Source organism: Arvicola amphibius, chromosome 8, assembly GCF_903992535.2.
Source record: "Arvicola amphibius chromosome 8, mArvAmp1.2, whole genome shotgun sequence".
Taxonomy (NCBI): Eukaryota; Metazoa; Chordata; class Mammalia; order Rodentia; family Cricetidae; genus Arvicola; species Arvicola amphibius.
The window spans coordinates 130,744,964-130,757,645 of NC_052054.1; positions in this window are offsets into that span (position 1 = coordinate 130,744,964).

Here is a 12,682-nt window from a genome sequence, read left to right on the forward strand (position 1 = left end):
CAATCTTTCCTCCCCTCTTTTTTCTCCCCATCTTTTGTAACCACTGTTCTACTTTCGATTATTCTTAAACAGTGTCTGCATATGTGGCCCAGACTTGCCTCTAACATGTAATGATCTTGACACACAGCCTCTTGAATGCTGGTATTGTAGATGTGGACTGCAATACTTGGTTCTATTAATTCAAGGCAAACATTGTTTTATTATACTTTAAATTATATATGTATGTATGTGTATATATGAGTGCAAATGCCCAAAGAATTGAGAAGAGAATGTCAGATTCTTTGGAGCTGGAATGTAAGCAACTCAGTGTGGGGTCTGGGAATTGAACTCAGGTCCTCTTCCAGAGCAGCAAGTATTCTTAACCACCGAGCCATTTCTCCAGCCCCCAACTTATTTCTCTTAATGGAATGATCTCCATTTTGCCCATATAACAGCATTTTGCTCTTTTTCACCACTGGATCTGTGTTACCACTTATTAATTTATTAATTAAGAGACACATAGGTTGTTCCCACATCTTGTCCGTTGTGAATAGTGGTGCAGTGTACTTTGAAATGTAATTATCTCTTCTACTACTGATTTAATTTCCCTTAGATATACACCCATTAGTAGGATGGCCAAATCACCCTTACCAACATTTGCCATTCTTCTTTTCAGCAATAGCTGTTCTGACTGTACTGAGATGGTACCTTTCTGTTGCTTTGATTTGTGTTTTCCTGATAACGATGTTGAGCATTTTTCCCATGTTTTCTGTCCATTGATGATGTCTTATTTTGGGAAATGTCTATCACTTTGATCTCACAGGACCTCTTTTAAAAAGCCAACTATTTTATTTGTCAATTCACATTTGCTCTTGAGACTCAATGGCATTCATGTAATCCTAAGTAGAAACAACAGAGATGAAATAAGGAATCCTAACCCTATTGATGCACAAAATTACCCTGCTACATGTCTGAAAATAATATTTACCAATATAACCAACATACATGTCTATAGACCAGTTGACCACTAGAGCAACACCAACATCTAGGTACCAATTACTTTACATTCCTGCTGTCATTTGATAGTCAACAGGAAGATGTAACCATCTCCATTTGCAGAGAGAAAGTGGATTCCAGTAAGGATTAAAGAGACTCAACAAACAATGGAGCCCAGACCAGAATCTAGACATTTCTAGAGTTGCTATCATGTAACCAAAGCACTACACTACACTGACCCTGTAACTTTCTCTGGAATCAGAGATTCTTCAGAAAAACAACAACAACAACAAAAAGTAATATTTATAACATCATTTGGCTGACATATAACATATTATCAATAACACTACTCATTCAAGTAGGGGAGAAAAATCCCAATAACATTTGAAAACTTTATTAAAATGGGTCAGTATTTTACTAAGATAATTCCAGACAATGCAAGTCTACATATTCTTGAAAATTAAGAACATATACAGATACAGATATAGATAGTGGTGAAGTAAATCAATTTAATCAATCAACTAATGTATCAAAATTCCAAGCACAGCCTTTGCAGGAGAAAAAAATACATAATAGAAAGTAACTACATTGTACATGTTCTTTGAAACATAATAGGAAGTAAAACTGGGCATAGCCATGAAGGGGGTGAAAATGAATTCCAGAACTTTCTCTACTTATTTTTGGCTGGTTAGTATATTCTCTCCAATCTGTCTAGGTAACTCATACTCAATCTTTCAAGTTCAGAGTAAATAGGACCTCTTCAGTAATGCCTTCTCCAACCAACCAACCAACCAACCAACCAACCCCCCCCCCCCCACACACACGTACACCACTCCCGTTTGGGTGTTTGATATACCTCATCAGCCAGCTATAACTTCTATCACACTATCCATAGTCTAATAACATAAAGCACCCACAGAGTCTATATATGTCTATACATGTACTCTGCACTGTTATTTGCATAATGTCTCTCCAGCACCATGTAAGGATGAGGACAGAATTCACATCTCTGTCGTTTGCAGCTGCATCCCTATGTCTAGTACTCAGTGAGTGCTTAATAACACACTGAATGAAGGAACAAAAGGCATGAAACACCCCCCACCCAATGACTCTCCCAATCTTCCAGTCAATAGTACTGCAATCATGGATATCTACCTTGTCTCAAGCTGGGAACTCAGCATGGTATTCTTGTCTGCTCCTCTACCCTGTGATGTACTTTAAGATGGTGGGAGTCTCAAAGACCTGCTTCTTTCGTGAGTCATTCATCTTGCAGCCCAAACCAGAGTTACATCTAGCCACTCAGCATCCCCTCCCCCTCTCTCCAGGACCCTCTGTGGTCCCTTATGATTTAGGGAAAATGGGATGTTTCCTACACAGGACACACACTCAAGATTTGGTTTGCCAACTTGTATACAGAAGGGGAAAGATGGTGAGCTTGAGGATTCTGTTAGCTAAATGCACAGGATTTGAAGCTGCACAGAATTATGGGTTATGTGTTCTGAGAGAGCTACAGCCTCCATCTCTCTTACATAAAAATGTCTCACTCAATATGTTGCTCATATTCCACATTATTGCTCATATTCTACACCCTTAAAATAGAGATAGATTTAATCTCAATTTCACACTGCTTGTAGATGCTCAATAAATGTTTGCTGGTCAATCAGAACAGATCATTGAATGTACGTGTGGTCGGACTATTTAGATGAATCTACTCTTCTGCTACACAGGTAGATTCCTCCAGAACTCTGCTTTGGAAATTATTGTGTTTCTCCTTGGACACTCTTGCAGTTTTATCACATATCGGTATAACTACAAAGTAGCCTTGAAAGCTTCCAAGAGTTACAGTTGTCAAGCTGCAAATTATCAATAAAAAGACCTGTAGCTAGTTAACCGGGTGGTGGTGGCTCACGCCTTTAATCCCGCCCTTGGAAGACAGAGGCAGGAGGATTCCTGTGAGTTCAAGGCCAGCCTGGTCCACAGAGCGTGTTCCAGGATAGCCACAGCAGTTACACAGAGAGCCCCTGTCTCAAGAAACTAAAGAAGAAGAGGAGGAGGAGAAAGAAGAGGAATGGCTACAGGCTCAGGGAACAAGCAGAACAAGATCTGGATTCCAGCTGGAATCTTGCTATTCTTTTCCCTTTCTAATTCTTCCCACAACTCCTTACAGAGGTTCAAATGCTCCCGTGATGGTTGTAAGAAAAGAATGAAGCCAGAGATTCTGTTTTTGAGCTTTATAGTATTATTCCAGCTACTAGCATCTTCTAAAGAATGTATTTAAAATGATAGACAATTGTGATGTTAAGAAAGTGGTAGATAGTACCACAAACCAGCAGCACCGAAGTCCTACAGAGAAAATTATGCTAAACCCAAAAGGAGTGAAAAGCAAGGAGATGCTGCTCCACTGACCTTCTAAACCTGCTGAGTAGGATTAATCCCAGCATTAAAAAACTTTTGCAAGAACAATTTATGAGGGTTTTTTTTTAAATCAAGAATTACATGAAACAATATTGAGAAAATTTCCTCAGAACAATTACCTAAACTTTGACCACTTGCCGAGGTAGGCTTATCACTCTGATAAAAGCTAAAATTTATTAGAGGCTTCCGGCCACTCTGTGCTAAACACTATGCATGCTTCATCTCATGTAATCCTCACTACCACCCCAGGAATTCAGGACCATTGTTATCTCTATTCTATGGTTAAGGAAACAGAAGCTCAGAGTGGTTAAGTAATGTACCCACAATGCATCTCTAAGCAGCTGTCTTAGTTTGTTTCGTTCAGCTAAATGTGACTCTAAAGCTGTGGTCTCAACCCTCTTAATGCTGTGAACCTTTAATACAGCTCGCATTAGGGTGCCCTCAACCATAAAATTATTCTGTTGCTATCTCAGAACTGTAATTTTGTTTCCATTACGAGATATAATGTAAATATCTGATATGCAGGATATTTGATATGCAACCGCGCAAGCTGAGAACCACTGCTCTAAAGACTTCTTTAGTCGGGAAGACATGGTTTTCAGCGCTTCCATGCTGACCTTATGTTCATGTGGACCCCATAAACAGAGGAAACAATGCCCGTACAATCTTGCTATCATCTTAAGCAAAGTTATCCTGAGCAGACAAAGAACTCACTTACAGTGAGCATGACAGATATATTATGAGCCCAGTCAACAGGGCTCTGACAAAAGGTTCACGTGCTTGTCAGTCTGAGGAAAGCAAAGGAAGCATGATATTGTGAGCATGGAGAAAGTGTGCTGCCCAGAACTCTCCTTAGACCTGTACAATGGGCTATTCTTACTTATCTGACATCATTCACTAAAAAGATAGTTATCAGTGAAGTGATCAACCATTCCCTAAATGCTGTATTTCTGAACACCTGGTAGTTTCACTGAGTTCCCTCTAAAAACAGCCACGTACCTCCAGGCTGGCTTTACACCGAAGCAGGAAGAATCCTGTGTCTGACTGATTTGTCATTAAAAAGAACAAAACAAACAAACAAAAACAAAAACCTGGGATATTTGGGTATTTTCTGGAGCCCAGAATGGTAATTAAATATGACTGGTAATAGGAGAGTAAGGTAAGGAATGTATTTCACCCTGCTTCTTGTGTTGAACCTGGCTTGACCCCTTCTATTCCCGGCAGTGCAGTCAGTGCGAGGGTAAGCAGGCTACCTCTGACCTCTACAGGAACTACAATCCTGTCTCTGTCTTGGGAAAACTCTCATGCTCTGGCTTCCTCCTCCACTGCTACAATTTTTACTGCCCTTCCTTCCTCTTTAGCATTGCTTAAAGCAGCACCCCAGGAAATAAAGCTGTTGGCTTCAACATTGCCCTCCGCGGTCGCTCATGTTACTGAACCCCATGGGAATCTGTTCTTCCTCCCCACCTCTCTGTCGCTCCCCGTCTCCTACCCTTTCCACAAGTTCCCACACTCAGTGAATGAGAAGGGTCAATGTGAACACATCTGTCCACTTTCCGGAATGTCACGGAAGAGTAACAGCTGTTGACCTCTGTTCCGAACACATTATCCTGTTTGTCCCAAAGGCTGCTTGGATGAACTCCAGCTAATATATACAATCTCTACTTCCTAGAGGGAATGTAGGGCCAGAACAGTGCACTCCCCAGTGCTTTAATTGTGGCATAAATGCAACCTGCTTTTAAAAACTCTAACCTATTACTAATATTTGATTTTATACTTACAGTTAAAGTTTATTAAGCATTTGCTATGTGTCCAAAGTAGAACAAAGCTAGAAGCACCTCAAAATTTGAATACTTAATTTTTCTAGAAAAAAAAATATTCTTTTCTTCCTAAGTAACCATGATTAATTAACTTTATACACACACACACACACACACACACACATGCACATGTGCGCACACACATACACACATATACACATGAGGGACAGAGACAGAGAGAAGGTCTTTAATAATTTCCCATAGGTACACAGGATGAAATTGCAATTAGGTGCTTCCTTAGAAAGGAGAGGGGTTTGTCTAGAAACACACATAACACTACATACGGTGTCTTTTACATATAGCCTCAAGAACACCTCCAGGCTACTTCTGTGCTCACAGTATGTAGTTGCCCTGATAGCTCAGGCTGCTCAGATTTTGGAATGTCTGGCACTCTGTTCATTACAGATGCAGGATGGAGACCAGAAATATAGGAAAGACTTAACCCCGCCCCAAGGAATTGGCTCTGGGCTCTTTTCACGTGCTCTTGCTCCTATTGTGACATTTACCCAGTTTGCCGCACCAAAGTTTTACAGGTCTCTTCTGGTAAAATGGCAGTCATATGGCAGACGTCTAAACATGTCTATATATCACATAAGTCACTTAAAAACACATTGATTCACCCAACTGACGGTTCAGAGAACATACACGGAAGACAAATGAAATTCTGTATGTCCAAAAAATTTAAGCCCTGAAAAACCATCGGGGAAGGAAGTCCTAAGCTACCAGAAGAGGCTTGTGTGGGCAGAGTCACCATGATGTGGAGCATAGGCAGAGCTATCCAGACCACAGTCAGGAGGGGAACTTACTTTTCAGGTACAATATGCACTACCAATAAAGGCCTAAAGCTGCCTGACCTGCTTGTAGACCCACAGAGTACAATGGCATCGCAATGACTAGACACTGAAGAAGGCCTGAGCTGTAACAGGCTAGTCACCTCGGCTCTTCGTGCCATGTGGAGAGCTTGCTATCTGAACTGAGCTCAGTGACAAAGCCCTGCAACAGGGCACGGCACCCACCTGTTTCTCTGTCACGGATTTAGAAGGCATCAGCTTTGTAGAACTAATATTTGGAACATCAGCTTCATATAACTGATATCAATTATCTTAAGCTCTGTGTCCAACCTGATTTCTGAGTGCTCCTAGAATGGGGGAAAAAGGTGAAGCTTAGGCAGTGGCACTGGGGAGGACTCCCAGCTCAGGACCAGGGCAAGCTGTAGACTTGGATCAGATTGCAAACTGTTCTTCCCCACCTGTCCCTTACATCTTGGCAATTTTCCACTGTGGATGTTTGGAGAGGATAATAAATCACTGTCTTCCACTTGCAATGTCAGCTTTAAATCAAGTAAGAAAAGCCAAGAAAGGTAAAGGAGCCAGGCTGCTGGGCAGAAAACTATCACTGAGAAAAACTACTGGAGACTGTGGCTGAGCCCTGTGGCCAGACATGCATTCCAGAATTTAGCATATCTCTCTGCTGGGGAACTGCAGGCATTGCCTCCAGGGATGGAGTCTTTACCCCTAAGCTACCACATGGTACAGAGAAAGGTTGGCCCCAGAAGTGGGGATGAGACACAAGAGAGTCAGGCATGATGTGAAATCGGGGATGGGATTGTTTAAGTTGAGAGAAAAAACAGCAAGATTTCAAATTGACAACGAGATACATCAGAAAGAGGAAAACTGGGGCCCGAGAAGGAGATGGTCTCCGAGTCGGGTGGGGGAATCAAAGAAGGAAAGGAAGTGGTCCAGAGCATAAGCCAGTTTCTTAGGGCTCGCTGTCTAGGAAAACAGAAACTACAGATTGACAGGCACTGATCAGCACTTTTCCAGTTCACCCTTATTATCTAAGAAAAGTTTTATGTGGGAGCTTTTAGCTCACTTTATCCACGAAAACGACCTAGGAAATGGCCACAAAGAACTCAGGCAAGCTTCTCCCAGCATGTGATCTGGGAACTGTGATCTAGGGGAAGCTGGTGGGTGTCTTGAGTTCTTGTTCTTTGCTGTTCAATCACAACTTCAGGATAAGCTTCCACCAGGCTGTGGGAATTGACAGGGGAAGCATCATCAGAAACCAGCACTATGCCTGTGGATCATGAGTTCAAAGTCATCCTGGGCTACATGGAACCTAGAAGAAAGGAAGGAAGGAGGGAGACAGGGAGAAAGAGAATGAATGGAGGGAGGGAGGGAGGGAATGAGGAAGGGACAGAGGGAAGGAGGGAAGGAGGGAGGGAGGGAGGGAGGGAGGGAGGGGAGGGAGGGAGAGGTGGGAGAGGAGGGAGGGAATGAGGGAAGGAATGAGGAAGGGACAGAAGGAAGGAGGGACGGAGGGAGGGAGGGAGAGAGGGAGGGAGGGAGGGAGGGAGGGAGGGAGGGAGGGAGGGAGGGAGGGAGGGAGAGAGGTTAGCTCATACACTGTGGTGGATGATGGATGAATTGTTAATTTTTACATTCAGTTTTTAAAATATTTGGTGACATGATCAAACATTTCTTCTCTCTCTTCTAACTCCCTCCAAAATGTAGAAATAGGAGCATTTTCATTTCCACAGAGAGTGACAATAATGATTAATTCTGTGTGCCACCTCAGGCACTTGACTAACCTCTCAGGCTTGCTATTGCTACTGTCTCTGCTGAGAAAATCAGACTTCCTAAAAATAGAATCTGTAAGGTGGCCAAGCAGTGGGAAGCAGCAGACTGAATAACCATTTGCACTATGCCTTCACATGAGGTCCCTGAGGACTCTGGGGGACAGCCCAAAGGGACTGAGAGGTCTCTGACTGCTGGAATTTGTTCAGGCTCTGGAAGTTGTAGCTTAAAAAAAATTGATGTCTATTCTTTTGTCAGATCACTACTTAGAGAACAGTTGTGGAAATGTACAATTGGTACCCAAGATTATGGGCACAGTCTCTTGGACCTGTCTCATCTCTGAATCTATTGCTCTTTCTAATTCTTGGAAATCCAGTGTCTGACTCGGTCTACAAACTGTATAAAATATGCATGATATATCCGTGCAGACGAGGGGTTCACAAGGCTTTCTTGGCTCTTCCTTCCTTACTACCCAAACTGAAGAAATCTATCGTACGGATATGAAGTGACATGAAAATGAAAATTGCTGAAAATACAACACTCTTATCTGGTAACTAAGCCTGACTATTCTTAGTCTTTGTGTTCAGAGCACCTTTACTCATTTGAAACCTTATCTCAATATTTTTTAAAATGTATAAAATAAAATATGTATGATTGTGATATCAAAAGCCCACCTGAACTATTAAAACACAGTTTCCAGCAACTCCAAATGGTGACACTCACGTTTAGTAGTCATCAGTAGGGAAGCAGAGGCAGGCATATCTCTGAGTTTGAGGACAGCCTGGCTTTCAGAACAGCCAGGACTACACAGAGAAACCCTGTCTTGAAAGAGAAAAAACAACCCAACAAACAAATAAACAAAGATATGATTTTCAAATATTTGAGGGTAGGGTCAATGCATGGGGTTTGTTTGGTGGGTGTAAGGGTGAGTGAGTGTGTTGCTAGGGATGAAACTTTAGGCTGGGTGCAGGTAAAAGAAAAAGTACTTTAACATTGAGTTGTATCCCCAAAACCCCTTTTAATTTTCTGATACAGGGTTTCACTGTATAACCCAGTCCAGCTTGGATTCCATATCAGTCCTGTCTTAGCCCCTAAGTGCTAGGATTAAAGATGTGCACCTCAACACCTGGCTTTATTTTTTTTCAAAAGGAATATTTTGCACCAAAATACTGTGGTAAGAAAATATCTGTGATTTCTACTGATGACAAAGTCACAAGTTAAGCTAAAATTACTGTGGTTTGTTGCCTAAATATATCACTGCAGTGTTAAATTTCAGCTAGAGAGGACAGTGAAAATGAAGATAGAGTTTTTCTCCCAACCAAGATTATATAGACCTGGAGGTAAAAAGTCCTGGGTAAGACAGAACATCTGACAGCCATCAGCATGTCATCTACCTACATATGGATAATAAACACACTCCACACACACCAAGCACTGGATAATAAACACACTCCACACACACCAAGCACTGGATAATAAACACACTCCACACACACCAAGCACTGGATAATAAACACACTCCACACACACCAAGCACTGTATTATTTGAGAACTGGGATCTGAAGCCATCTTAATGACATCCATGAACAAGAATGCTTCCCAGATGGTTTTTATTCTAACAGATAACAAAACAGACAGTGTGAATAACAGTATACACTTCAGCCTCAGTATGCTGATAAACCTCCATTTCCAAATGCTGGGCTGAATGTGGATAGAAGCTCCCACCGTGGTCTTGATGCTTGGGGCAGAATCACAATCTCCACCAGCTTCTTGTATGGGACCTGTTTTTTCTTGCGTTTTGGGTGAAGTACAGCTTCCATCCTAACCACTATCACTCAGCTGAGACAAGAACTTAAACCCATGGTGGGAAGACCTCACTCAAGCTCAGAAGGGAAGACCCCATTCTAGCTTTTTGTTTGTTTAATTACTTTATTTTTATGTGTACGTATATGCATAGCATGTGTGTGCGGAGTATCTATGGAAGCCAGAAGAGAGAGTTGAATCATCTGGAACTAGGGTTATAGGCACCCGTGAACACCCTCCCAGTGTGGGTACTTGAAATCGAACTCAGGGCCTGACTCTTAAGCACTGAATCCTCTCTCCAGACCAAACAATTCTTGTTCTAGATATTGAAATAAAACCCCAACTTCTTGTACCCATTCAACACACACTTTTGTGTATTGTGTCATATGGATCTAACATCCTTGGAGATTATCTGCCAGTTAGAAAGCATAACCCCTCACATTGCAGGAGACTCCTGACATTGTGTTTCCTTTTGCTTTCTCCTCTAAAACACCAATTCTTTTTAGCCCTCAGGTTCTTCCCTTTTCTCTCTCCCCAAGGCTTGTGTCTTCTCCTAGTAGTTTTCGTTGTTGAGTCTTTTGTTTTTGTTTTGACTTTTTCTTCTTATTTGCCTTCTTTCATTTAAAAAGTATTATTCTTTGACAATTTCATACATGTATAAAATATTTTTGTTTATTTTTACTGTGACAGTTTTTTGTTTGTTTGTTTGTTTGTTTGTCAATTTGACACTAACTGGAGTCTTCTGGGGAAAGGGACTCACGCTTTTAAAAAATGCTTCTATTGGATAGCCCATAGGAGAATCTACGAGTCATTTTCTTGATTAATAATGGATATGGAAGGGTCCGGGAGGGCCCAGCCCACTGTGGGTGGTGCCACTCCTAAGCAGTTGTTCCTAAGTTTTATAGGAAAACAGGCTGAGCAAGTCATGAGGGACAAGCCAGTGAACAAAATTCCACTGTGGTTCTGTCTTGTCTCTGGTGTCTGTCTTGAGTTCCTGCTCTGATTGCCTTCATGATGGCTATAAACTGTAAGATGAAATAAACCCTTTCTTCCAAAAGTTGCTTTTGGTCATGGTGTTTCTTACAGCAATTGAAAGCAAACCAAGACATTCCCATTCACCCATGACACCCTCACAAACCCTGCCCCTGCTGACTGGCTGCTTCTCAGCACTTCCCCCTAGTGGTTTTGTTGGAGAGTAGGAGATGTGACTCATTGAGTCTAATTAGGATTGCTTTCATGAGCAAGGGGTAGGTTAACTTAAGAGTAACTACACCCTTGAAGAATATGAGTCTCCCTCTCTTAGCAACCACTGAGTGTCAATAACTTTTCAGAGAGGGGTGTCAGCCTCATGATACTAATGTGATGAGCCTTCATCTCATTCAGGTCTTATGCAAGTAACCGCACAGACAGTATTTCATTCTTTCTAGTTTCCCCACTCCCTGTCCACTTCTGCAATGTTTTTTCACCCTTGAAGAGAGTAATTTAGATATCCCATTTAGAGACAACTACTCAGAAGCCAGTCTTAGTGCTTGAACCAATTTTGAGTCTCTGCATTAACCACTGCTCACTAAAAAGAGAAGCTTTTCTGACCAAGGCTAAGAACAGTGCTACTCTATAGGTACAAACACAGAGATTTAGAGGGAGTTTGACACCATTATCCCTATGCCTCCTTCCAGCCATAGACTTTTAACCAAGTTTACAGTACCAGACATTAATTCTCCCCTGTGGAACAAAGCTCAAATCCAACCAGGAAACAGTTGGTTATTACTATAACAGTCATAACACTACCGCGCCAGGAGGCACATATTGCCCTAACAGTCATTTTCACCACCTTATGAATTTCCACTTATTTCCTACCTCAACATGTAGTTTGTTTTCCATAAATGAATGCAATTTTTAATTATTCCATGTATTTTTAGGTATGTCTTCTGTCAGAGGCCAAATTTCTTATAGACAGGAACCATGCCTGATTTGTTTACGTCTGCATTCCAGCACCACCAATACATGCCTGCACCTAACAGGTACTCCAAAAAAAATGAGTAATTACTGAACATTCTCTATTATAATATGAAGTGCTATGAACTGTGATGTGTATTCTAAGCTTCTGTTCATAGCAGTTGAGAAAGCAAAGCAGAATGAAGTGTATCAGGCAGTGTATACCCAAAGTCCTCTAGTACATGGACCAGAAGTGGAATCTTACTAGATTTGGTTGGATGGTCTTTCGCCTGTTGATCCAACTGTCATAATCAGTACCAATATCTCACAAGATGAGGGTAATTCTTGCTTACTTCTCTGATTCTTAGAAGGATGGGTTTGGGGCCAAAATTATCTCAGGGCCTGTTCCTTGAGGCCTGTACAACAGAGAAAAACCTGGCTCAAGTGCAAAGGATAGTCTCAAAGCTACCAAGTGAGGAGGAGACAGCAAAATCTAGGTGGGATGCCCCTCCAGCCAGAGGGAGGGCATGGCTGTCTCTCATTGGCTGGAGGTACTCCCACATCACACGATGTCACTTAACCTATATAAACTGACGCTCACAGTAATAAACTGAGTTCCTGCTTTGACTTGACTCTCTATCGTGTCTGATTGTCCTGCCTCGTGGGGCTGCAGAAAGGGTGGATAGCGCACTCACCTTTCCCCAGGCTAAGGATGGCTATATGAAACATAGAGTTACTTCATCTCTGGAATAATGAAGCTAGTTGCCTGAGGCAAATTCTCATCCTGGCTAGTAAGGTAAACTTTCAGCCAGAGTTACAATACCAGAACAGGTCAGAATGGAGGTACAAATCTATCCACTGGAATCGACTTCCTTGGAAAGCCATTCATTCACCTGAAAGTGGTTAATGAGGTTACTATAGGCCCTTTAGTATAGGCTGGGAAGATAAAGGCAAATAAAACATCTCAAGTGACTCAAGGCAGACAAGTACAAGGTAAATCTCTCCTTCCAAATTAATGGAAACAGGACATGTTGTATTCTGGCTCATATAGAATTATCTTTCTAAAACATCCATACACTATGTAAATAAAGCCACTTTATAAGTGTACCCGCAGAAGAATGAATGAGTCTGTGAAAATATATGCGTACAATCATATTT